The sequence below is a fragment of the Balaenoptera acutorostrata genome, chromosome 1 (genome assembly GCF_949987535.1).
Source record: "Balaenoptera acutorostrata chromosome 1, mBalAcu1.1, whole genome shotgun sequence".
In the NCBI taxonomy this organism is placed as follows: domain Eukaryota; kingdom Metazoa; phylum Chordata; class Mammalia; order Artiodactyla; family Balaenopteridae; genus Balaenoptera; species Balaenoptera acutorostrata.
Genome location: NC_080064.1, coordinates 97758502 through 97782228, shown reverse-complemented (window position 1 = coordinate 97782228; position 23727 = coordinate 97758502). Strand labels below are relative to the sequence as shown.

Genomic DNA, 23727 nt, shown 5'->3' with positions numbered 1-23727 from the left:
GGTCACTTGGGGTGACGGCAAACACTGCCGGCTCCGCTCAGCCTCAAGCCCACCAGCTGGGAAGGCCAGGCTCTCCCCAGAGATTTATACCATCCGATCCAGGCTGCCCGTGGATGCCTGTCTCCTCTATTCTCTTCCTCATCACACTGTTATTCAGATGATCTCAGAGATGGAGATGAGACCTGAATCCCTAATGACATCAAATCACCATCAAAACTAATAAATGAACCATCGGCGGCAGTGACAGTTGCTCTGACTCTCAGGACGCAGAGATCCAGTCGGCTCCATGCATCGCACCCCACAGTACTCCCTGCCTCTGGGACATCCTTCTGTTCTGCTTGGGGCGGGGTGGGGAGGGCTTTGGCAATAAATCAAGGGATTTACAGCATCGCCATTTACCCTTCCCTGCGCCAAACCATGTGACAGACACTCAGGATCATCAGTTCCCTCACACGCAAGCCAACAAGAATAATCTGGGCACTTAACTGTCCGCTCAGCACGAGCTGGGGGCTGAGAGGACACAGTGGGAAGGCAGTGTCCCTGGTCCCCTAGAAGGTTAAAATTCCAATGGGGAGACATGAGACAGTGAGAAAACAAGGCCCGGCTTGTGGAGTTGATGTTCCTGAGAAACTCACAAGGAATCGCCCTCTAAGAGGCTCAGGAACCAGAGGGCAGAAGATGAGCCAGGTCACAGGTCCCTGTGGAAAAGCGTGCTTGGGCTGGGCTGCAGCTAAAAGGTACCAGGAGCCACCCGCCTTCCTGTTTTATGGGTTGAGCATGAGAGTGGCCTTATCCAGGGGCTAACATACACCGTGGATGCAGACGCCAGTCCTGGGGAAGGTGACTCTGGGCACGGTCCCTCCTGCTGTGTGGGGAAGCGCCTAGCCCAGATCTCCTCATGCCAGCCGACCCAGAGAGCTCCCAGGACCCTTTATCAGACAATCCCCGCTTCTCTCCACAGTGATAAAAGCCATTGGCGCCCAAGGTACGTCCCGCAATATGCTAATAGGTGTTACGCACAGAAATACATAAATATAAGATTTCCACAGTCGAAGCTCTGGGAAACACTGATTACACAGTTCAACTAGCTTTTTTACTGCAGGATTTTTCAGAGCCTTTCATATGCTAACAAGCATTTGAAAAACCAAGCAGAGAAATGCAACTTGTAGTTATTTCCTAAACAGACTCATCCACCAAACGCTTTTTTCTTGGAGTGTCTCAGGGGAATAGGGCTCCCACATAGACACGCTGACAGGCATTTATGAGTCCCGAGAGAGGACCCAGCACAGCAGCTCAGATAAGACCCCAGAGACACACTGGGGCGTTGACTTCTTATCCCAGGGTCATTAGTTTTATGACCCTGAGAATAGTGAGAATCTCTCTAAGCCTCAGTTTTCTCATCTATAACATGGAGTTAAGAGTAGCACTTACATCATGGGGTTTTGTGAGTATTCGTCCATTTATTTTTTCATTGGCTATATATTTCTTCCCAACTACTATATTGAAGGCACCGTTCTTGGTGCTGGAAATAGAACAGTGAACAAAACAAGGTCCCTGCCTTCATGTGGGGGAGACAGGTAATAGACAAATAAACGAATAGATTTGTAATAACATGGCTAAGTTTGTGGAGTGCTATTAAAAAGGAAGGCAGGCTTTGTTATACAGCAGAAACTAACACAACATTGTAAAGCAATTATACTCCAACAAAGATGCTAAAAAAAAAAAAAGAAGGCAGGGAAGATGACAGAGCATGACACGGGTGGTACTTTAGATGGGGTGAGGGTCTCTCCAAGAAGACACTTGAGAAGCCTGATGAAGTGAAGGAGTGAGCTGGGCAGAGCCTGGGGAGAAGAAGCCGTGCAAAGGCCCTGTAGCAGGCCCTTCTTGGCCAGTTCCGGGAGCAGTAAGGAGTGTGGTGAACAGGCGAAGGGAGAGGAGGGGATGCTGTTGAAGCAGGAGCCAGGGGTCATGCCATACCAGCCTTGTAGGACATGGTAGGGGCCTGACAGCAAGTGTGACGGGCGCCCTTGGAGTGTCTGGAGCAGAGGAGGGGCAGGATGTGATTTACACTTTGAAGGATCTCTCTGGCTGCTTATGGAGAATTAAGCGAGATGATGCTTGTGAAGTGCTCAGCACAGCGCTTGGCACACAGCAGCATTTGCAACTATTGGCAATTTCTATCATAAAAAGATGGGCCTGTCTGCCTTCATATGAAATTTTCCTGCAAGGTGAGAATCAAAATGACAAGTGTCTACAGCCCATCCGTACACCGTGGCACTGAGCCAGGCACACGACAGGAGAACCAAGACACCATCACCTGCCAGCAACTTACCGAGGGAGAAGGCGGCATGGTGCCGGGTGCTAGGAGGGGGCACAGAGGCAGCCCTGCACGCTCGGGACGCCTGGCACAGACTGCCCGCCTCACACAGGTCACATCCCAAGAGACAACGTTAGATGGCAGCGATTCTCAGGCTAGCACCCCCATTCCGCCCTCACCTCCCATTCTCACCCCCTCCCTCACTCTCCACAACCCCCAAAACTAATTATCCCACAAAATGGCATGAAGAATGGTAGCAAGAAATACTGCTGCAAACAGGACCAATAACATTGATTGAAAGCACTTTATTTCTCTCGAATACTGGTGCTTGAGGAAAAGCCTGTTTAATTAGAGGAAGGCAAGGGATAGGCAGTGACTTGGTGGAAATCCCAGAGGAGACTCTGGGGAGCTTTGGAGTTTTGGGCCCAATAACTCATGTAAGCAGACGTTCACGGAGAGCCTTCCACAAGTCAGGGCCAGAAGCTCATGGCCGTCGGGTCTAATTTCCCTCCGGAACTGAGAGCTCTCCTGTCCTGTGCCAGGTGGATTTCAACAGTACCCTTGACACGTGTTAGCCAGATGAGGGTTACTTTTTGGCTGACAGGTGTAGTGCAGAAAAGGAGAGTGGGAAGGAGAGAAGGGCCCTGAACTAAGCCAGCAGGAACCAGAGACTGGAGCAGGAGGTCAGAGGTGAAGACAGTGGTGAAAGCGGGGAAATGGTGACAAGTGTTGACGCTGTACTTGCCTCCCTTGAGGGAGAGGAAAGCTGGGGAGAAGACATGCTGGGCAAACCTTTCCCACCTCCTCCATGGCCAGAGGGAGTGAGGCGGGTGGGCGTTTGTAGGAGAGGGCTGCCTCGTGTCTGGGCCGGGCCCCTGCGTCTCTGCTTTAGTGCTGTGGTGCCAGTGTCACCATTTTGCAGGACCGTTTATACAGCCGTGTGTGTGTGTGTGTGTGTGTGTGTGTGGTGAGCAAGGGCCACTCACTCGGGCATAGGAAAAGCCTATGGCATAGGAAAGCCCTGGGATGGAGGTGCAGGCCCAGGTAGCCCTGACCTGGCACAGTCCCTGAGGTCACTCACCCTCCTACATGGGATAAGTTTGGCTCCTAGAGGGTCCGAGGCCCTTTCCAGCTCTACCATGAGGCCATGGCTCTGCAAACTAGAAAGCGAGTACATGTCCAGGGGCCATACTGCTCCTGCCTGAGAGTGACACGTGTGATCACTTTATCAGTGGTTCATTAGTAGTTAATGATTAAATAAGAGCTGACTCTGACTCACTGAAGAAAGAAATAAGCAATCAGGGACTTCGCTGGTGGTCCAGTGGTTAGGACTCCACGCTTCCACGGCAGGGGGCATGGGTTCAATCCCTAGTTGGGGAACTAGGATCCCGCAAGCCACGCAGTGCGGCCAAAAAAAGAAATAAGCAATCAAACCATGGAAACAGGAGCATCCAGGCCAGAAGTTCTTAACCTGGGGTCACAGCTCCCCAAGCAGTTGATGAACAGAATTCAGAGGATCCATGAACTTGGGTAGAAAAAATAATTGCATCCTATTGTCACTAACTGCTAACTGAATTTTAACACTTTCTTCTCTTCTAACCGTAGGCCACAAACACAGAAGTATTAATAGTACCTGTCTTCTTGTCACCAAGAGAAATCACAGATCTTTTAATACCATACGGCTATTGTTGCCTATGGCTCAAAATATTTCTGCTCATCACTACATTGAAATCATGGTAGTTGTTAGTCTAGACTGTGTTATTCGATACATTAATAAGGAAGCACATATATTACCACATCACAAATTTGTTTTTAATGTAAATCTTTTTTTTTTAATTTATTTATTTATTTATCTATTTTTGGCTGTGTTGGGTCTTCGTTTCTGTGTGAGGGCTTTCTCTAGTTGCGGCCAGCAGGGGCCACTCTTCATCGCGGTGCGCGGGCCTCTCACTATCGCGGCCTCTCTTGTTGCGGAGCACAGGCTCCAGACGCGCAGGCTCAGTAGTTGTGGCTCATGGGCCTAGTTGCTCCGTGGCATGTGGGATCTTCCCAGACCAGGGCTCGAACCCGTGTCCCCTGCATTGGCAGGCAGACTGTCAACCACTGCGCCACCAGGGAAGTCCTAATGTAAATATTTATAACTGTTTCAATATAATTCTTTCTAATCTTACATATTTTATTTTATACATTTTAAAACACTATTCTAAGTGGGAGTCACGGGCTTCCAAAGTGCCCATAGTACAAAAATACCTAAAAACTCCTGAAGCAGAGTGAGGAGACTTAGAGAAGAGACTAGGTTTAGTGAGGTGCAGGATCATAAGTACAGGCTAGCCAAATTTAGCTAGAACCTTAGGCTGGACACATTTGGGGAAAAAGTTGTCAAAAAGAAGCAGAAGCAGCCGAAGCAGCCAATTAGAGCAGGCAGAGTGCAGTGCCTGGGGTCACACAGAACAACAGGACTAATGCTGTTAGTGGCTGTTCCCACAAGAAGGGGTCACAGGGTGAACTGGCTCCTGATCCGGATCCAGGTAGACTCCATCCTAGGCCCCTGAGTCTCCCTAACTCACAGACAACTTGTACCCCATCAACCTCATCTTCAGAACTCGCTGGATTTTTAAAAACCAAGGACCAGGTTCCCATCAGTCCTTGAATCTTGAGTCCCCACCAAGTTACTTCCATCCCAACTGTCTAACTGTGGTGCCAATGACTGATCACGAGACCTCTTTATTCTACAACTGGAAGACATAGTTAAACAGAAGACATGATTACAATGTATCAGAGACTATCAAGTACCTAAGAAGAAACACCCCACAACCTGGACCCGTCACCCGTGGTCACCCTGACACCATCCACGTCACAAGCTCTCGCTCACAGCCGCTGCCCTTGAACTTACCCTTGAACGCTGCCCTGGTCTCTCCTTCAGCTTGCACCTTGTTCCTCTCCTTCCCCACACAGTGAGCTTCTAGGTAGATAGACCACATTCCTCTCCTCCTTTCCCCTCCTTAGCCCTCTCCAGCCTCACTTCTCTTCCCACCCCACCAGTGAAACCACTTCCTCTAAGCTGCCCTTGTCCTCTAAATGCCAAATACACAGCAGAAATTAACACCATATTGTTAAATCAACTAAACTTCAATACAATTTTTTACTTAAAAGATTAAAAATAGGGAATTCCCTGGTGGTCCAGTGGTTAAGACTCCATGCTCACTGCCGAGGGCCCAGGTTCAATCCCTGGCTGGGGATCTAAGATCCCACAAGCCACAAGGTGCGGCCAAAATAAATTAATAATTCAATAAAATATTTTTTTTTAAATAAATAAGGACTTCACCGGCGGTCCAATGGTTAAGACTCTGCACTCCCAATCAAGGGGGTGCAGGTTTGATCCTTGGTCAAGGAACTAAGATCCTTCATGCTACACGGCCAAAAAAAAAAAGATAAAAAATAAAATAAAAATAATAAAAAATAAAACGCAAAAAAAATGCCAAATACAAAGCGCCATTTTCAATCCACATCTCGCACACTTGCAGGTGTTGACACAGGCACCTACTTTTTCTTTAAATCCTTCTCTTACTTTTCATGACATCGTTTTCTCCAGGTCCCCCCACCCTTCTCAGTCTCCTCCAGAGGTGCCCTGGGGCTGCACTCCCACTAGCCCCCTGTCTCTCCACCCGCACCCAAGGGAGCTTCACAGTCACCTACGTGCTGATGACCCCCGACTTTTCCCCACCCCGGCCACCCCAGCTCCTGCCTGTCTAGCCAGCAGCCCACTGGATGTCCCACGCTGACACCCAGCCACCTCACTTTCACATGCCCCTGTCCTCCAGCATCCTTTATCACTCTCACGCCTAAACTCACTCATATTGCTCAGGGTTCTTAGTTGCAAATAACAGAATCAGTCCGTCTGGCTTACGCAGAAGGGAATTTAATAAAGATTAGTAAGTAGTTCACTGAATGGCTTGGGGTCTGGAGAAACAGGATGGAGCTTCACGTCCAGGAACAGTGCCCAGATCCACACCACAGAATCAGCTAACAAGGAAAGCGTCTCCCCGCCGGGGCAGATCTGCTGACATCCAGGCCCCACGCAGAGCCACTTTCTTCCTGCTGCTTCGTTCCTACAGAAGGGAAGGCACGCGTGGGCTGGTTACAGGGCGCAGGTCCCACACGTGCCCTTCTGCAAGGACCCTGGGAAGTAATCAACTCATAACTGAACACAGGGAAGATGTTCAAAGCTCTCGGGCAGCTACAAAGCATGGGTGCCCACCGCCCCATCCTTCCTGCTGTGTTCCCTTCTCCAATGGTGACACCGCAACACACTCAGTGGCCCAACCTGGGAGTTTCCTAGGTTCCTGAATTTCCCTGCTTTCATCAGTCATGTCATCCTGTCACTCAGCCCTCCCCTGGACCTCAGACTCTACCACCAGTTCCGTCTTCACCACCAGCGTCTCCTAACATCTTCCTGACTGGCCCCCTCCTTCCAGGCTTCCCCATCTTCCACACAGCCCAGAGATCTGGTCTTCACTCTCGGAGATTCAGAGTTCTCCAAGGAGTCCTCACCAACCTCAGGATCAAGCCCAAACTCCTCGGGCCGGCAGCCAAGGGTATGAATGGCCCAGCCCTGCTCCCCCTCCAGCTTCATCTCCATCACCCCCACCCTCACACATTCCCCTTTCCAGCAACACAAAACCGCTCACAGCTCCTCCCTGGGCCAATCTGCTTGGTTCCTCCATACCTTCCACATGCCGGTCCCCTTCCTTCTTGTCTGGGTGCACAAGCCCTAGGTTTCCATCCCGGTCCAGCCACTTACTGATGGGTATAAACTTGCACAAGTTATCACACCTCTCTCAACCTCAGTTTTCTCTTCTGAAAAATGAGAATGATACCCTCCTCCCAGGTGCGTTGTGAAAAGTACATGACACAACCGGGCAGAGAGCTTAGACACTATTGCAGGTTGAAAGGTGGCCCCCAAAAGACATGACCCCATCCCACTCCAACCTGTGAATGTGACCTTATTTGGAAAAAGGGTCTTTGCAAATGTAATTAAGTAAAGGATCTTGACATGAGATCATCCTGGGTTAACCAGTGAGTTCTAAGTCCAATGGCAAGTGTCCTTATCAGGGAGAAAAGAGGAGAAGGCCATGTGAAGATTGAGTTATGCTATCACAAGCCAAGGAATGCTAGGAGCTACCAGCAGCTAAAAGAGGCAAGGAAAGATTCTCCCCCAGAGCCTCTGAGGGCAAATGGCCCTGCCAACACCTTGATTTCAGACTTCTGGCCTCCAGGACTATGAGAGAATACATTCCTGTTGTTTTAAGCCAGGTTAGGGGCAACTTGTTAGGCAGCCGTAGGAAACTAGCACAGACACTCACGCAAAGGCTATCCATCTCTTCCTGTTCCTCATCTCTTCCAGCGGGGGTCCCATCAGGGAAGCTCCTGGAATGGGGACCCACACGGCCAGGTTCTGGCCACCCAACAGCACATCAAAACACCCCATTTCCTCTACAAGCAATCGCCACAGAGATGGCCTCTCTGAAAAGCAAGTTTGAATAGAGACATTGCTCTGCCCTCACCTCAGGAAGCGAACAGCTTTTCAGATGGTCCAGAGCAAGTGAACCCAGTGGACCAGAAACAAACAGATAGTCCACCAGCTTCACTGCTCAGGGGCCGGGCAGGATGACTAGTTCTCATTTATCTTGGCTTCTTGAAGACGCCCCAGGAATTTACAGTTTATGTTTGTTTGTTTATTTCTTTTTCTTTTTTTAAATTTATTTATCTTATTTATTTATTTTTGGCTGGGTTGGGTCTTCATTGCTGCACGCGGGCTTTCTCCAGTTGCAGTGAGCAGGGGCTACTCTTCATTGCAGTGTGCGGGCCTCTCATTGTGGTGGCTTCTCTTGTTGCGGAGCACGGGCTCCAGGTGCACAGGCTTCAGTAGTTGCGGCATGTGGACTTCGGTAGTTGTGGCTCGCGGGCTCCAGAGCGCAGGCTCAGTAGTTGTGGCGCACGGGCTTAACTGCTCCACAGCATGTGGGATCTTCCCGGACCAGGGCTCGAACCCGTGTCCCCTGCATTGGCAGGCGGATTCCTAACCACTGTGCCACCAGGGAAGCCCCTGTTTGTTTATTTCTTAACCTCTTCTAAGAAAAAGGAACACTTTTTTCCCTATGGAAATCTGAGGGCCCTGTGGCATCTGATTATTTTGACTAAACTCCTCCATCACGATTCCTCAGGGTCTACATAGGAGCTTAAAGTCCCAGGCATTGTAAGGACACCGGTGTCACTGCCCAGAGTTACGATAGGCCCGGGCTGGCCGACGGCATCCGGGAGAAGCCAGCTATGGGAGGGAGAGGCTTTTCGTTCCACTCTCGCCAGCATCCACTGTAGGTACCACTTGGCATTTTCACTCTCAACTCTGAGTCCCAAGGCAACCTAGTGTCTCCCTACCTCCTCACTCCACAGAGAAGGAGCTCAGCTCAGAAGGGTTATGGAATCTCCTGAAGCCACATCGCAAGACAGCAGCAGAGCCCAAACTCTCCACCCAGCTATGGCAGAGGAAGAAGAGAAGGAGGTGTAGAACGAAGAAGCCTGGTTTTGGATCCTGGCTCCGCCACTTACATTAGCCAGTATTCCCTCACTCCTCCCCTCCCGTGTTTCTGAGACACCCAAAGGGAGAGGGCGTGCTAACACACTTGCCAACTGTGATGTCTTTCCCAGAAGTGGGACATCGGTCCTCAGCCCAGAGGGAGCCCCCATCATCTAGGTCTAAAGTCGAAAATGACAGTAACATGACCATCTTCTCAAGTCTTGGGGTTGGGACTCTTGTTAAAGAAAATCCGTGTTGATTTGGCAGAAGCCTGGAAAGGAGGCAGCCAGGCCCGCCCATCATAAGCAGTGCTTGTACTGCCTCAGTGCCTGGCCAACATCAGACCCAGGATGCGGGCTCACTTGGGAACTTCCAGACTGTCAGATCAGCCAGTAAGGACTGAAGAAGGGACACAGAGGAGATCAATAAACTCCACTGTCTCCTCCCAGCCCCACCACATTATTCCATCCCATGCTCCCTCCCCTCGCCCACTCTGGGGCTCTCCCACCCACCCACAAAGCCAGGCTTATTGCTGTCCAGTCCAGCCCCTTCCCTGCTCCATGGAGGTTCATATTCGAGGGACTCTGGGGCACAAGAGGGACAGGACAGCAAGGGGCCTTGAGCCCAGAGTCTTGCTCCACAGTCTGGACTTGGGGAGAATGCCTGGGGGCCCTTCTCTCTTAGACTGTGTTCCCGAACTGTGGGGATCTGAGTTGAGTTTGAAGGTTAGATGATGGGCAAGACAGTTTCCTACCCCACTTGCCTTACAGCCCTTGGGTCCCACCCAGAAGTGCCGCCTGCTAATCTCCTGACCACCTGCCTCCCCAGACAGCCCATGAGTTGTCCTCTCTCCCACCACCCTCACCCCTCAGCTTCCAGACCCTCTAGCCCTAGATGGCAGAGTCCCAGAACCCGTGCTGGCTCCCCGTCTCACCACAGGCCCATTTGTAGCCAGAGGGGGTGGGTGGGCTGTTTTAGGGCAGGTCTTGAAATGGCAACCAAGCAACCAAGTGAGGGAGAGGTGAGGGGGTTTTAGATGCTTAGCCTGGAAAAGCAGGCAGGAAGGTGACCTCAGTAATGCTCCATTACTGAGCCGTCTACAGTATCACCTGATTTAATTCTTACCACAGTCCTGAGGAGGTATCATTACCCACTTCATAGCTGAGAAAATGGAAGCTTGGTAATCATCCAAGTCAAATAGATGGTAAGTCACAGGGCTAGAATCTGACCCCAAGTCTGACTTTAAACACCTGCTCCTGACCACCATGCTACACGGCCTCTTACGTAGGAGAAAGGCTGCTAGAAGGAAGGTGGCTGAAGCTCGCTCTGCGTGGCTTCAGAGGGCAAAAGTGGGATGACAGTGTGGAAGTTACTGGGAGAAGGTTTGAGCCCAGGACAAGGAAGACGATTCCAGCAGGTAGAGATATGAGCTGCACAGAGGCAGGGAGCCTCTTGTTTCCAGATGTGTTCGAAACAGGAGCACGGCTTACTGTCTGGGAGAGAGGCAGAGACAATTTTTGCCTTTGGTAGCTTTTAAGATCCTAAGAGACTGAATATACAAATGGGCAGTGGCCAGGCCATATATAAAAATAGAACTCTGACCCCCAATATCTGAAGCCACCAGCCCAGGAACTCACCCCTTAGCTAGAATAACGGGCCCAGGAAGCCGGTTAGAAGTCAGGCTTGTAGGAAGTGTGATTGCTGTCTCTAGCAATAGTCCAAGAAGCCCAACGATAACCTGCATAAACAATCAGCTCCAAATGCCCAGGATTGGATTAATAACGAACAGCTTCCCTAATTTTTGACCAACCAGAGAAAGCCAAATATACTCTCCTAGCCAATCACACAGGATGCCCCCCCCGTCGGCTCACCTACAGCTTCCCTCAGCCAGAGGTCTCCAAACAGGGCACACCTGAAGCCTTCTTTTTCCCACTATAGAGCTTTCCCACTCTTCTGCCTGCCTTTGAGTCCCTGCCAAAACCCAAGGCTGATGGCTGACTCCCTTGCAATAGTAAGCTCAGAATAAATAGCCTTTGCTTTTCTCCTTTGGTCTTTGTTCATTTCCATAGTCCTTGCAAATGCTAAGGGTCAAATGTGTGAGTGTGTGTATGAGACAGGGAGAGAGATGTGTCTGTGATTTTATGTCTGTGTCCGATGGTGCATATTCAGTTACATACGCAGAAACCTCCTGTTATTCTTGCTTGGTGAGCCCTGCTCCTAAGCCTAGCTCATTGATTTTCTTGACCTTGGACAAGTCCCTCATAGCAGGCTCTGTTGGGGCCTCATGATGGATGTCACATCCCCTGGGCTCATCTCTGATTGCAGGGTCAGCTGAGATGGAAAGTTCCACATGAGCTCAGATTTACCTGTGCTGACAGGGTCGGCCTCCGGAAGACCACTTCTTCCCATCTGAGACCCCAACATCTTCTCTGCCCTGCAGGAGCTCAGCCTGCAAGTACAGGGAGTTAATTTCCACCCAGTCCCAGGAAGCCTTCAACCAGGAGGATGGGAGCCAGCCGATAAATGCTCCAACCAACCTAGAAGACCCTGGAAGAATCCAGGCCCCATCAGAGAGAACACATTTTTCATTAGCGTTCCCTCCTTCCCTGCCTCCTTTCCCCGACTCCTCACTCCTATTTGCTAGAATCACCTCCCAAATAAACCACCAGCAACTACATGTTTGTCTCAGCCTCTGCTTCCGGGGAAACCCAAGCCAGGATGCCACTCACCATCTTCAGACTTCATCTGCATCCTCCACAAAATAGGAGTTTGCAGACGCTGTGCCTCAGGGACTCTCCTGGGGGAGGGGGAGCTCCCACGGCTAGTGAGGTCCAGCCAAGGGCCCCTACCCTGTCCAGAAGAGCAGCTACCCTCAGCCGTCACATCCTGGGGTTCCATGTCAGTTCGCTTTTTCAAAGGACTTGTGCTTTGACTTGTTAAAAGACCACTGGGCAACTGGTCTTGAATATTCCCTCCAAGCCCTAGAGGCAGTTCTAGAGAGGAGAGCCCAGTCCCCCAGGACACCTGCTGAGGTGGAGCCCCCTCATCTGGGGGGCATTACTGAGGCCTCCTCTCCATGGACATGCTCAGAGCCCTCTGCCTGTCTAGTCATAAGGTTACATCAGAAATACTGTATGCTAACACATATATATGGAATCTAAAAAAAAAAAAAAAGGTTCTGAAGAACCTAGGGGCAGGACAGGAATAAAGATGCACATGTAGAGAATGAACTTCGGGGGACAGGTAACCTGGGACGAAGCGAGAGAGTGGCATGGACATATATACGCTACCAAATGTAAAATAGATAGCTAGTAGGAAGCAGCCGCATAGCACAGGGAGATCAGCTCGGTGCTTTGTGTCCACCTAGAGGGGTGGGATAGGGAGGGTGGGAGGGAGATGCCAGAGGAAGGGGATATGGGGATATATGTATACGTATAGCTGATTCACTTACTTTGTTATACAGCAGAAACTAACACACCACTGTAAAGGAATTATACTCCAATAAAGATGTTTAAAAAAAAAAAAAAAAGAAGCATGGGGTTAGTATGTGCCCTTGGCTGGATAGTTCCAAAAAATTTCTGAACATTCCTATCTGGGATGGATTTCTTCTTCCCATAAGAGTATCCCCCAGGCACCAGAAATCTCTCTGGTTCATTAACTGGTTGGTTCCCCTATAAATGTCAAAGCCACCCCTCTATGGGAGCCTAGCAATGTCTTTGAAGTGGCAGCAGCCATAAACAGGCTGGTGCTGCCTTGCTAACAGCAGGGCAGGAAGGTCTGGGAGACAGTTGGACGACTTCAGCCTGCTTGCACTCTAATTACTCCCAGCTCAGCAAGAGGATGGCCCAGAGATGGAGGACAAGGAGGGCAATTGCTCACAGCCAGAGGCCCAGAAACAGGGAAACCTGTGGTGGGCCAGACCCCCTTTCCTGGGCAGCTGGAGAGATTTCCGACCCTTTGTGCAGGTCAGAGCAGGGTTCTCTGGAGAGGAAAACCCGGCGATCAGTACTCCCAGCCAGTTCCCATCTGGTCCAGTCCACACAAGCGACTTCCTAGGCATAGATGGAGCTTGAGCCAAAGAAAACTCAGGGTCAGGAGGAAGGTGGGTAGAAAGCCCCTGAGTGGCTAGAGCCCCTAATCCTGCCCCTGAGTTCTCGGAGAGGGGCCTCCTCTGGTCCTTGGTTTTCCATCCATGGAATGAGGTGGACGTCCCTCTGAAAGTCACAGACTGTTAGGATAGCAGCAGCTCAGAGGTCTTCCTTCACTTTGACAAGAGGCAGGGGTGGGCTGTGGTGGAACCTACAGTGAGGGCCGGGACTCCCGCCCCTGCCCGGCATGCCTCTGCCTCCCAGCATAGACCCTCCTGAGTCTGACTCTGCCAGCCAGCTTTCTTCTTGCCAGACTCCTGCTCAGCCTCTGCCTGTTCAGCCGGCACTCCCAGGTCACTACCAAAAATCGGGTTCATGGCCGCTCTTGTTAACTCAAGGCATCTGCCCTAGCCTCTCAGCGCCTAGCCTCTCAGGTAGGTAGGTGACACCCAAACCAAGGGACAGCACTATTACAAACAGACCTCCTTAAGAAGCCATTTCTATGTGAAAAATGAATGGTGCTTTTATTTCACAATGTATACAAACATCAAATCATTACATGGTACACTTGAAACTAATATAATGTTATATGTCAATTATACCTTGAGAAAAAGAAGAAAGAAAAAGAAAGAAAGAAAGAAAGAAAGAAACAAGAAAGAAAGAAAGAAGGAAAATGATCAGTGCTCTAGAGCAGTTTTTCAAACTGTTTTACCATGATCTACCTTAAGAAATAAATTATAGCCCAGCACCCACAAGTATGGATGTATGTTTATATAAAATTGAAAACTTTCATTCAGTAATACTCATTCTTGTCACATGCAATGCACTCTGATATTCTCTGATACTCTAGTCTGTTTCATCCTTTAATGCTTGTTGCAACTCTCTAGTCAGGGATCAACAAACTTTTTCTGTAAAGGTCCAGTTAGTAACTGTTTTAGGCTTTGAGGACCATATAATCTCTGCTGCAACTACTCAAGGTTTCCATTGTGGTGGGAAAGCTGCCATAGACAACAGGAAAGAAATGGGCCCTGCTGTGCTCCAATAAAACTTTATTTACAAAAATAGGTGGTGGGCTGAATTTGGCCTGTGGGCCATAATCTAACCTGACTTCATGACCACCAATGTGTTAAACCACAGTTTGAAAAACACTGCTCTAGGAGACCATTTCCCACATCTTTCCTCCTAACAGAAACCAAATTTCGTTCAGTGTGTACCTCTTCTCCATGTAGCACAACCCCCAGGGAGCTTATAAACTGTTACTCCTCATACCAGCACTGGGTATTCATAGGTCAAATCAGCCCATCATGTCACTCACCTGGTAACCACTGTAGCTCCAGGGTGGATGCAGGACTTAAGTTGGCCCAATCAGCCTAAAGAGAAGGACGGAAAGTCTGTGCTTGGAGAGTATTTTCCTTCTCCCAGATGATACCCAGGAGCATGGTGCCTGTTTCTCCTGTCACTGGGATTGGAGGATTGGGCCTATCAGGGTAACCAGTCTGCGGAAAAACCCAGTGCCGGGGATGACAGAGTGGAAAGATGAAAAGAATCTGGATCCCTGATTTGACCACATGTTAAGCTGCTTTAAGTCAGTGCTTTCTATTTCTTGTGGCCAAAAGTACCCTGACACCAGGGCTGCCCGTCAGGGGGCTTGGGCCCCCATCCACAGATGGAACCTTGTTCCATTCCAAACAGGTTCAAGCTTCTTGCGAAAGACCCATCCTAACTCTAAGCAGCTGAGGCCTCAAGCCTCCACATACAAGGACCAGTGCCCCTCTCCCCCAGGGGGACCCGCGCTACAGAAACCAGTGGCCTTCAGGGTGTTGTAGGCTCTGAGTCTTCCCTTACACATGCTGGGAAGAGTAGGTTGGCACACTCTGAAATCAGAACCAACTCACTTCAATTTTTTATTTGAAAAAATAAAAAGGCCTCCCATTAGCCTTCAGCTGATGAAAGACAGGTTCAGCAGGAAATTTACATCTATCAAATGGGCTATTATTGGGTAATTAAACAAGGAGTCCATTAGATTGGAGTGGTTCTGATGCCTTGGTAGCTACATAAGGACCCCCAAGCCTAAATCAGAATCAATGTACTCAAACCTGAGAAAATGACACTTAGGGACAACCAATCACAAACAGCCAACTGAGCTTTCCCAAGTAAGGCAACTGCTTCAGTTGCAGCCAAGCAAATAATTTCTTCATTTTGCTTCAGCATCTTCTCTATAAAAATTTTGCCCCTAGCTCCTGTCAGTGGTGTGCTCTTAACCACCCTTGGTTTTGTGCTGCCTGATTCGGATGGATATATGTTCAAATACACTTGAAAATTTTTAATGTGCCTCAGTTTCTTTTTAACACGGAATACAAACTCTTAATTTAAATGGGAGGTATCAGACATCCAAGCTGACTCTCCCCTTTGACCCGGGAAAGAGTTTCTCATTCAGGCTGCTAAGAGCAAGGGTAAAACAGAGTATTTAACACCACTGAATTGTGCATTCAAAAGATAATTAAAATGATAAATTTTATGTTACGTATATTTTACCACCAAAAAGAAAAAGGAGAAGCAGGGTAAAGAGATAAGTGAGGGGCTCTGAGGGCAACAGGGCAGGGGGGCAGTAGGGCAGGGAGACAGCATGTTGACATCCTACATAACCTCCTTAGAAAGGCAGCCATGAAATACTCCTGTGAGTCTGTTGATGTGACTTCATTTCCAGGAAGTCCTGGGTGGGGACTGGCTCTGGGAACATTAGGCTGATGAGCTGGAAATACGGGGAAAGGCCTGAGGCTGAGTCAGTAGCAGCAACCAAAGCCAGACCCTTCCAGTAGGCCTCTTTCTCCCATGCCCCAGGCTTCCACATCACACCCCGACCCCTACCAACACTGCCATGAACTGGGAGGCCAGGAGGAGCATCCTTTTTATTTATGTATGTATGTATGTATTTATTTATTTATTTATTTTTATTGAAGTATAGTTGATTTACTATGTTGTGTTAGATTCAGGTATACAGCAAAGTGATTCAGATAGATAGATAGATACTATTTTTTCATATTCTTTTCCATTATAGTTTATTACATGCTATTGGATATAGTTCCCTGTGCTATGCAGTAGGCCCTTGGTGAGTATCTATTTTATATACAGTAGTGTGTATCTGTTACTAATCCCAAACTCTTAATTTATCCCTTCTCCCTCTTTCCCCTTTAGTAACTATAAATTTGCTTTCTATGTCGGTGCCTCTATTTCTGTTTTGTGAATAAGTTCATTTGTATCATATTTTAGATTCCACATATAAGTGATATCATGTGATATTTGTCTTTCTCTTTCTGACTCACTTTACTTAGTATGATAATCTCTAGGTCCAGCCATGTTGCTGCAAATGGTATTATTTCATTCTTTTTTATGACTGAGTAGTATTCCATTGTATATGTATACCACATCTTCTTTATCCAGGAGGAACGATCTATTGGGCAATTACTGTCAGCAGGCGCCATGACAGGAAGGGCAGGGAGGATGGAGAGGACTAAGAAAAATGACAGGCTCACCAAAGCCCTTGACTTGTTTCCACCTCTAACTTGCAGGTTCCTACTAGGGCCAGGAGGAGGGAAGGAGGAAAAGGGTGCCCAGGTCCCAGCCATCTGAGGCAGGGGCTCTCTGGTTTTACTCAGATACTGATGCTTGTGAAGAACATCAGAAAAAAGGGAGGAAGGCACGATCTCCCCTCGCTCCACCCAACAGCCCAGCCTGGCAAATGCGGGTCTCTAAGGGGATGGGCTCTGGTGTGTGAGCAGCAAGGCTGAGCTCAGGAAGCAGTTCTTCTCTGTTCTTGGTATTTGGGAGGAGAGAGGAGACGAGGTTAATAACAGTTGTCCCTTTCATCAACTACATCCCCACTAAGCAGGAGAAAGAGCCCTGTAATTCCCTATGTCCCCATAATGACCGGCTGTCTGCTCTTTCCTTCAGCTTCTACAGGCTGAACTGTAGGGGTTTCCCCTAAAAATGAAATTCCACCACAATATAACAAAACATTGGAGGTGGTTGAGATCTCTCAATGCTAGGCAAGTAGAGTCATGGAATTAAGGTGCCCTATTTCAGAAAGAAAGAAAAATAATTTTTCTGGTTCTGGGAAGGACCCATGTGGGATTTCCAAAGAAAGTAGGAATTTAGAGATAGAGTCGAGTGAGGCCAGCAGCTAGGCAAGACTGCTGGGGGGCAAGATCCATCTTCCTGCCCCTGATGGATAGCACCTCCTCAGCATGTTGACGCAAACACACACACACACACACACACACACACACACACAGAGACTCACCCGAAGTGCTGCCCATCAGTAACATTTTCAATTTCAGACCTGACAAGCCAGGCTTCCTGACAGCTGGCCCAGTATCCAATCTTCCTGACGGAGCTTCATCTCTGACTAGAGGCTCGGCAATTTGTCCAGAAACGTACTTTAGGTGGCGGAGGCAGGAGACCAGAAGGACCAGGAGATGCACAGAAAATAGGAGATGAGATAGGGGGACTCCCAGCCTGGTCTCTCATTCATGACAGTATGTATTGAGCTCCTGCTGTGTGTCAGGCATTATCCCCAATAACCCCATGAAGTAGCTATTCTTGTGGGGAGCAGGGTACAGGGTGGTGGAAAGGACGTAAGCTTGGGAATCAGCTCTTGGATTCAACTCCTGCTCTGCCATACATCAGGTGGAGAGGCTGGTGGGCAAACAGACGATCCATTCCAGGAAACGGACAGGCTATCATCAAAGCACTAGGTTCAGCGGCGGCCAAATGAACAGGCCCCTTGGAGGAGGGGGTGCTGGAGCCAGAGGCTGAGTGGAGTTCACTCAACAGACATGGAGAGAAGCTCCAGCCAGAATAAGTCATGTTTATGACGGCAGAAAGACAGGCAGAGCCCGGTGCATTTGGGGGCAGTGCACAGGGCTATGGATTGGAAGTGGTGAGCCGCAGGAGTGAGGCTGGAGCCTGGTCAGGCACGCTGATACAGGAAGATTTCTTCTTGTGGATGATGAACAACTATTATATTTGAAGGAATCTTCAGCAAGGACGAGATGGATGAGCGGAGTCAAGTGTGGATATACTCTGTCAACCAGGAGGCTATGTCAATAGATGGGGTGAGAGTGGAGAGAGCCCAGCCTTAGGTGGCAGAGGTGGGGTGGGACCATGGGACAGACTTGAGAAACTTGTGGGTGTGAGAGTAGGGTGAAGGGGAAGGAAGAGTAGCAGATGATGGAGGTTTGGAGAACTGTGTAAGAGTCGATGTAATTCACCAATTCAGGGTGTGCAGGAGAAGGAACACGCATCTGTCAGGGTCCCCACAAGAAATGGGGAGGGACTCAAATTAGGATAGTGCAGGGAGAATTTTCTCATAAAAGTGTGTGTGGGCTTGGTGTAGGGGAAAGACAAGGGCTAGTGCAGCAACTTGGGGCTGGTAACGGCAGAGGGGAGGAGCTCCAGGCCAGAAGACAAGGGAGAAGACAGTTGCATAAACCAGAAGGAGACAGCCATGTAGAGGAGTTCTCTTGAGAGGTTCTGCGACCTTTTGGCCAAGGGACTGCCAACCCAGGTGACCTCACCAGGAGCATGCCAGAGGAATAAATGCCTAGTTCCATTTTCTTCCTTTCCTCCAGTGGTGTGAAGGCCCTACTAGCCAAAGCCAACTGGAGAACAGCCAGCACAGGAGCCCACGGATGCCATTCCCCAGGTCAGCCTCCAGGATGCAAAGCAAGGCAAAGAAGTGGGGGAGTGGACCTGAGGAGCAAAGGGCAGACTCGAGGGGTGCAGCGCTCTGCCTGAGAGCAAGCCCCGTCTCTGCTGCTTGTCACTGTGTGGCCTCGGCCAAGTCACTGAACCTCTCTGATCCTCACAGAGAGGTTGGGCCTGAATACTTAGGAGTCATCAGTGGAAAGGTAGACACCTTGGTGTGGCTGCCATTTCCTAGAGAATGTGTAGTAGGGGCAGAGAGACTGGGGACCTGGGGGAGGTTGAGGAAGGAGCCCAGGGAAGGAGCAACCAGAGAGTGGGCAACGTCCTCCTCTGGGCTTCTCAGCACTTATCCCTCAACCTTTCTCACTGGATTTTGTTGTCACTGTTTCCACGTGGCTCCCGTCAAAGTGTGAGCACCTTTGTCCCCACCCCCCCCAGCCCAACTAGGCTGACACCTGCTCAGTCCTCGTGGGTTGAGTGACTAAGTCAAAACACTGAAGAATCTGCTTCTGAGAACTGGGGGACTGGTCAGTGGGCTCCAACAGAAGGTAAAAGACAACCTGGGGTTGGAGTCAGGATCTCAGGCTGAGGAATGACCCAAAGACCTTGCGTCCACTTGATGGACACCTACTAGGGATTGTGAAAAGGAAATCAGAATGGAGTCGGTTTTGGTAAGAGAGTTCTCTAAAACAGAGCCAGGAGGCCTCTGAGGAAGTGTGACTTATGCACGTCGCAGCCTGGGTGGAAGCTGACCTTTTGACCACTTAGTGTCCTGACAAAGACATCCAGAACTTCTGCCAGAAACTCAAGATGCTTATCAGACCCTTACCCTAAAACAACCCGTGATGGTCTATCCCTGAAGGACAAATATTTCCTTTCTTGTGTCAGAAGGCAGCCTCATGGCTTTTGCCTTTATAAGCCCCTGATTGTTTTTTTTCCCCAGAACACTTTTTCAGTTTTACCCAAATCTGTCTCCCAAATTGCAATTCTTAAGACCCCAAATAAAGTTCTTCGTTCTTTGCAGCCTTGATATTGGTTATTGTGCAATAGGATTACCACGTGACCGGCACTGTGCTCAAGACTAGAGGCTCTGATCTGTGCTCGGAGAGATGGCCACCAGGGTAAGCGTGACAGTTCCCCACAACAGAGCCGTCTATGTGGCCTCACTGAGCGCAGACCGTTGTTAGTGGGATGGCGGGGGGAGGATTAGGCAGGTTGGAAGGTGAGGGAAGTTGAAAAGCATCCTGGGAATGAGCAGAGCCTGATTTTGGAGGGAGGGGGGAGCGTGCAGGGGAATGTGCAGAAATGAACTCAGTTTACCGTTTAGTTTAAAGGTTCTTTTAAATTTAGTTAAAAATTCAATGCAAGAAGGAGTGAGAGACCAGATTCGGTGGGTAAGCAGGCAGGAGCTCATGAAGGAACTGAGTGCCCAAACTTGGACTTTTAATCAAGTTCAAGGCAATGGGGACCCCTGAAGGGTTTTGAGAGGAGAAGAACATAGTCAGGTGTGCTCTGGAGTGGACTGCTGCAGAGGGAAGGTTAGTAAGCATCATCCAGATGGTCCTTATAATAATAAGTACTGTGAAAAGCTTCTTTGAGTGCAGCTTTTGTACTTGCAAATGCTAGCAAGGTCCCAACCCACCTGGCTGGGATGCAAAGTCCAGGTCCCTGGTGAGGGCAAAAACATGAAAAAGAAAAAATGAAACAGTTCGTCTTCTCCTACCAGGAACCCATCCACCTGGAAGAGCTAATATAAGCCCAAGACCCAACACAGCCCTCCTGCCTGCTCTGTGCTCTGCCATTAAAAACCCAAAAGGCTGTGGTCTGTGAGTTGCCGTGAGGAAGCAAATGGTTGTTTACCAGTCCCTGGAAAAGAGTGAGCGTCACAATCCCTCACACAGGATGAGCCATGGAAACACGTGGAAAGTAAAAACTCAGGATGGTCTGAACACGGCGATGATGGAGCATCAGAGCAGACAGCTGCAGGAGCCACCTGCCCACGCGGCCCGTCAGGACACAGAGGCAGGGCCTCACAGAAAGGAAGCAGGTATCATTTCCAGCCGGTGCTGACTGAACAAGACAATAAATGGAAGCTGCTCTATATTGGGTCATAAATCTGAGCTGGCCAATTTCCCACTGAAATAAGTCAGCTGCATCCTCCTGGAGAGCCCCGGGGGGCCCGGTTCAGGCCCTGCATTACTCTCTTCTTCTCATTAAAGAATAATCCTTCAATTTCTGAAGCCGCAGAGAGTATGTGGGTGATTGTTTTAATATTATTCTTCAACCCATGTTGAAATATTTCATTAAATAAAAGCAGTTAAATTAAAAACAAATAATTCTCTTGGTGGCATATTGGGGACCCTCTTCAGCCGAGGGACATTTTCTACTTCCCTCTATTTTTTCTCTCATGTAAGAGTTAGCGACTGAACATAACTTTTCTTGAGAACATCTTGAGATCAGCAGGGTATGCAGCGGCACAGTTGAATCCTTTAAAGTAGGGGTTCTTGGGAAGCACAGCCAGCCAGGGGTCACTACTCGACCCGAGGGCATGGGCCAGCTGCAAATCACCAAGGACAGAGCTCTGCCCCTTGCCTACCCTCAGGAAGAAGGAAACTCCAGCCCCGCTTCAAGCTGCCCTGCCTAGAGATGGAAAAAGTCCTAGTGCTGGATTAGGAACAGGCAGGAACAGAGGCTACCTGTGGCAACGTGAGAAGAGTCATATCAAGTCTTAGATCAGAAAATGGTAGGAGCAGAAAAAGACGCGTGGCTCTCCTTAACCCAACTTCCTCCATCCTCCTCCACCTTTCTGTGTTAGTTTCTGATGTACAGCAAAGTGTATACATATTCTTTTTTTTTTTTTTAATTAATTTATTTATTTATTTATTTATGGCTGCGTTGGGTCTTCGTTCCTGTGCGAGGGCTTTCTCCAGCTGCGGCAAGCGGGGGCCACTCCTCATAGCGGTGCGCGGGCCTCTCACTGTCACGGCCTCTTATTGCGGAGCACAGGCTCCAGACGCGCAGGCTCAGCAGTTGTGGCTCACGGGCCCATCCGCTCCGCGGCATGTGGGATCCTCCCAGACCAGGGCTCGAACCCGTGTCCCCTGCACCGGCAGGCAGACTCTCAACCACTGCGCCACCAGGGAAGCCCCATATTCTTTTTCATATCCTTTTCCATTATGGTTTACTACAGGATAGTGACTATAGTTCCCTGTGCTATACAGTAGGACCCTGCTGTTTATCTATTTTATATATAGTAGTGTGCATCTGTTAATACCAAACTCCTAATTTATCCCTCCCCACTCTTTCCCTTTTGATAACCATAAATTTGTTTTCTACATCTGTGCATCTGTTTCTGCTTTGTAAGTAAGTTCATTTGTATCATATTTTAGATTCCACATATAAGTGATATCATGTGATATTTGTCTTTCTCTTTCTGATTTTCTTGACTTAGTATGATCATCTCTAGGTCCATTCATGTCACCTCAAATGGCATTATTTCATTCTTTTTTTAATGGCTAATAGTCCATTGTATGTATATATATCCAACATCTTCTTTATCCATTCATCTGTTGATGGACATTTAGGTTGCTTCCATGTCCTGGTATTGTAAATAGTGCTGTTATGAACATTGGGGTACAGGTACCTTTTTGAATTAGACTTTTCTCTGGATACATGCCCAGGAGTGGGATTGCTGTATCATATGGCAAATCTATTTTTAGTTTTTTAAGGAACCTCCATACTCTGTCCTCATTCTTATTGGGAAAAACAAAGAAAGAAGGAAATCCTGCCTATGATTATAAACTAATTCAGGAAAGTCAAATGATTTCATTCCATACGCCAATGCTGATTGATTATAATGGCTGCCTAGAAGAATGTGTTGAAACTGGGTCTGAAGTCATCTCTGGGCTCCGTGGGAGAGAGCGCCAGCACTGATTGGTGATGTCTGTCACGCGTACAGGATAGGAAACTGTTGGCACACGTGCCATGTATTTTCTAATCACGGCACTCTATTCAGAAATAATCCATTTATACTGGATTTATACTGGAAAATATCAATGAGATAACAGCCGAAGGCTCAGGATCAAGGGAGTTTCAACTCCTAGTAGGAGGCCCCAGTTGTGTTTTTGTCTCCAATCACAGAAATGAATTCAAGCAGTGCATTTAGCCTCCCGGTTCAGGTCAACAAGTTGGAATTACAGTTCTTCCTTTGAGAGCTATAGATTGTTGGTGTTATGACTCATCAACGTTTTCCCCAGCTCTAGTGGTTCATGAAATAAACTGCTTAAAACAAACAAACAAACAAACAAAAAAGCTTTTGGCAAAGAGGTCAGGGCTGAGCCTTGGAAAGGCTGCCCAGGAACCTTGCCTCCTGGACTGCCGGTCCTTTCTAGGGAGGTGGCCCCCTGGGTGGCCATCCTGGGCGGAGGCCAGGTGACACATACACATGGGCCAAGACGATTCCCATAGGCTCAGAGGATTCACCACAAAGTGAAATATTCCTCTTTTCCCTCAGTTAGTGGTTCATTTCAGCTGAAAAGAAGACCTAGCATGTTCAGGTCTCAAGGTCAACAGTTCCTACCATGTCCATGCAACAGTCCTTTGAGAATTCTTTCCCCGAGGCCAACAACTAATTCCCTTTAGGAAACAGGACTGGAGTGGCTGGAAGGGGTCAGTCATCCTAACGGGGCTGTGCCCCATTCTCTGCTCTTGCTGTTCTGGTTCCAAATCCAGTGTGGACGGAGGGGAGTGTACACAGTCTTGGAGCATCCTTGTGGGAAAGGCGCTCTCTCTCTCTCTCTCTCTCTCTCTCTCTCACATAGGATTTGAACAAGATAACAGGCCCATCCTGAATGCAGTTCGATAGATTTACAGACAAAAGGAGCATGTGTCACTTGCAAAGCAAGCCCCTCAGTACCAACAAGCTCAATCTGCTGGAAAAGGCTCAGTGTCCCTCTGGGGTGCAGCTCAGAGAGGAAGCATGTGACTGGACACAGAAGAAAAAAAGTTGGGCAGCACATGCCTTGGATGAGTTAATGAGC

The 23727-nt window shown here is 48.8% G+C and overlaps 1 long non-coding RNA gene across 1 annotated transcript; it reads left to right on the top strand.

Annotated features, from left to right (window-relative positions):
• Positions 1-15785: 15785 nt before the first annotated feature.
• On the top strand, positions 15786-20817 carry LOC103002423 (uncharacterized). The gene is made up of 3 exons (XR_449925.2): positions 15786-15899; positions 19713-19809; positions 20415-20817. It is a non-coding gene; the product is annotated as an uncharacterized LOC103002423 (long non-coding RNA).
• Positions 20818-23727: the final 2910 nt, after the last annotated feature.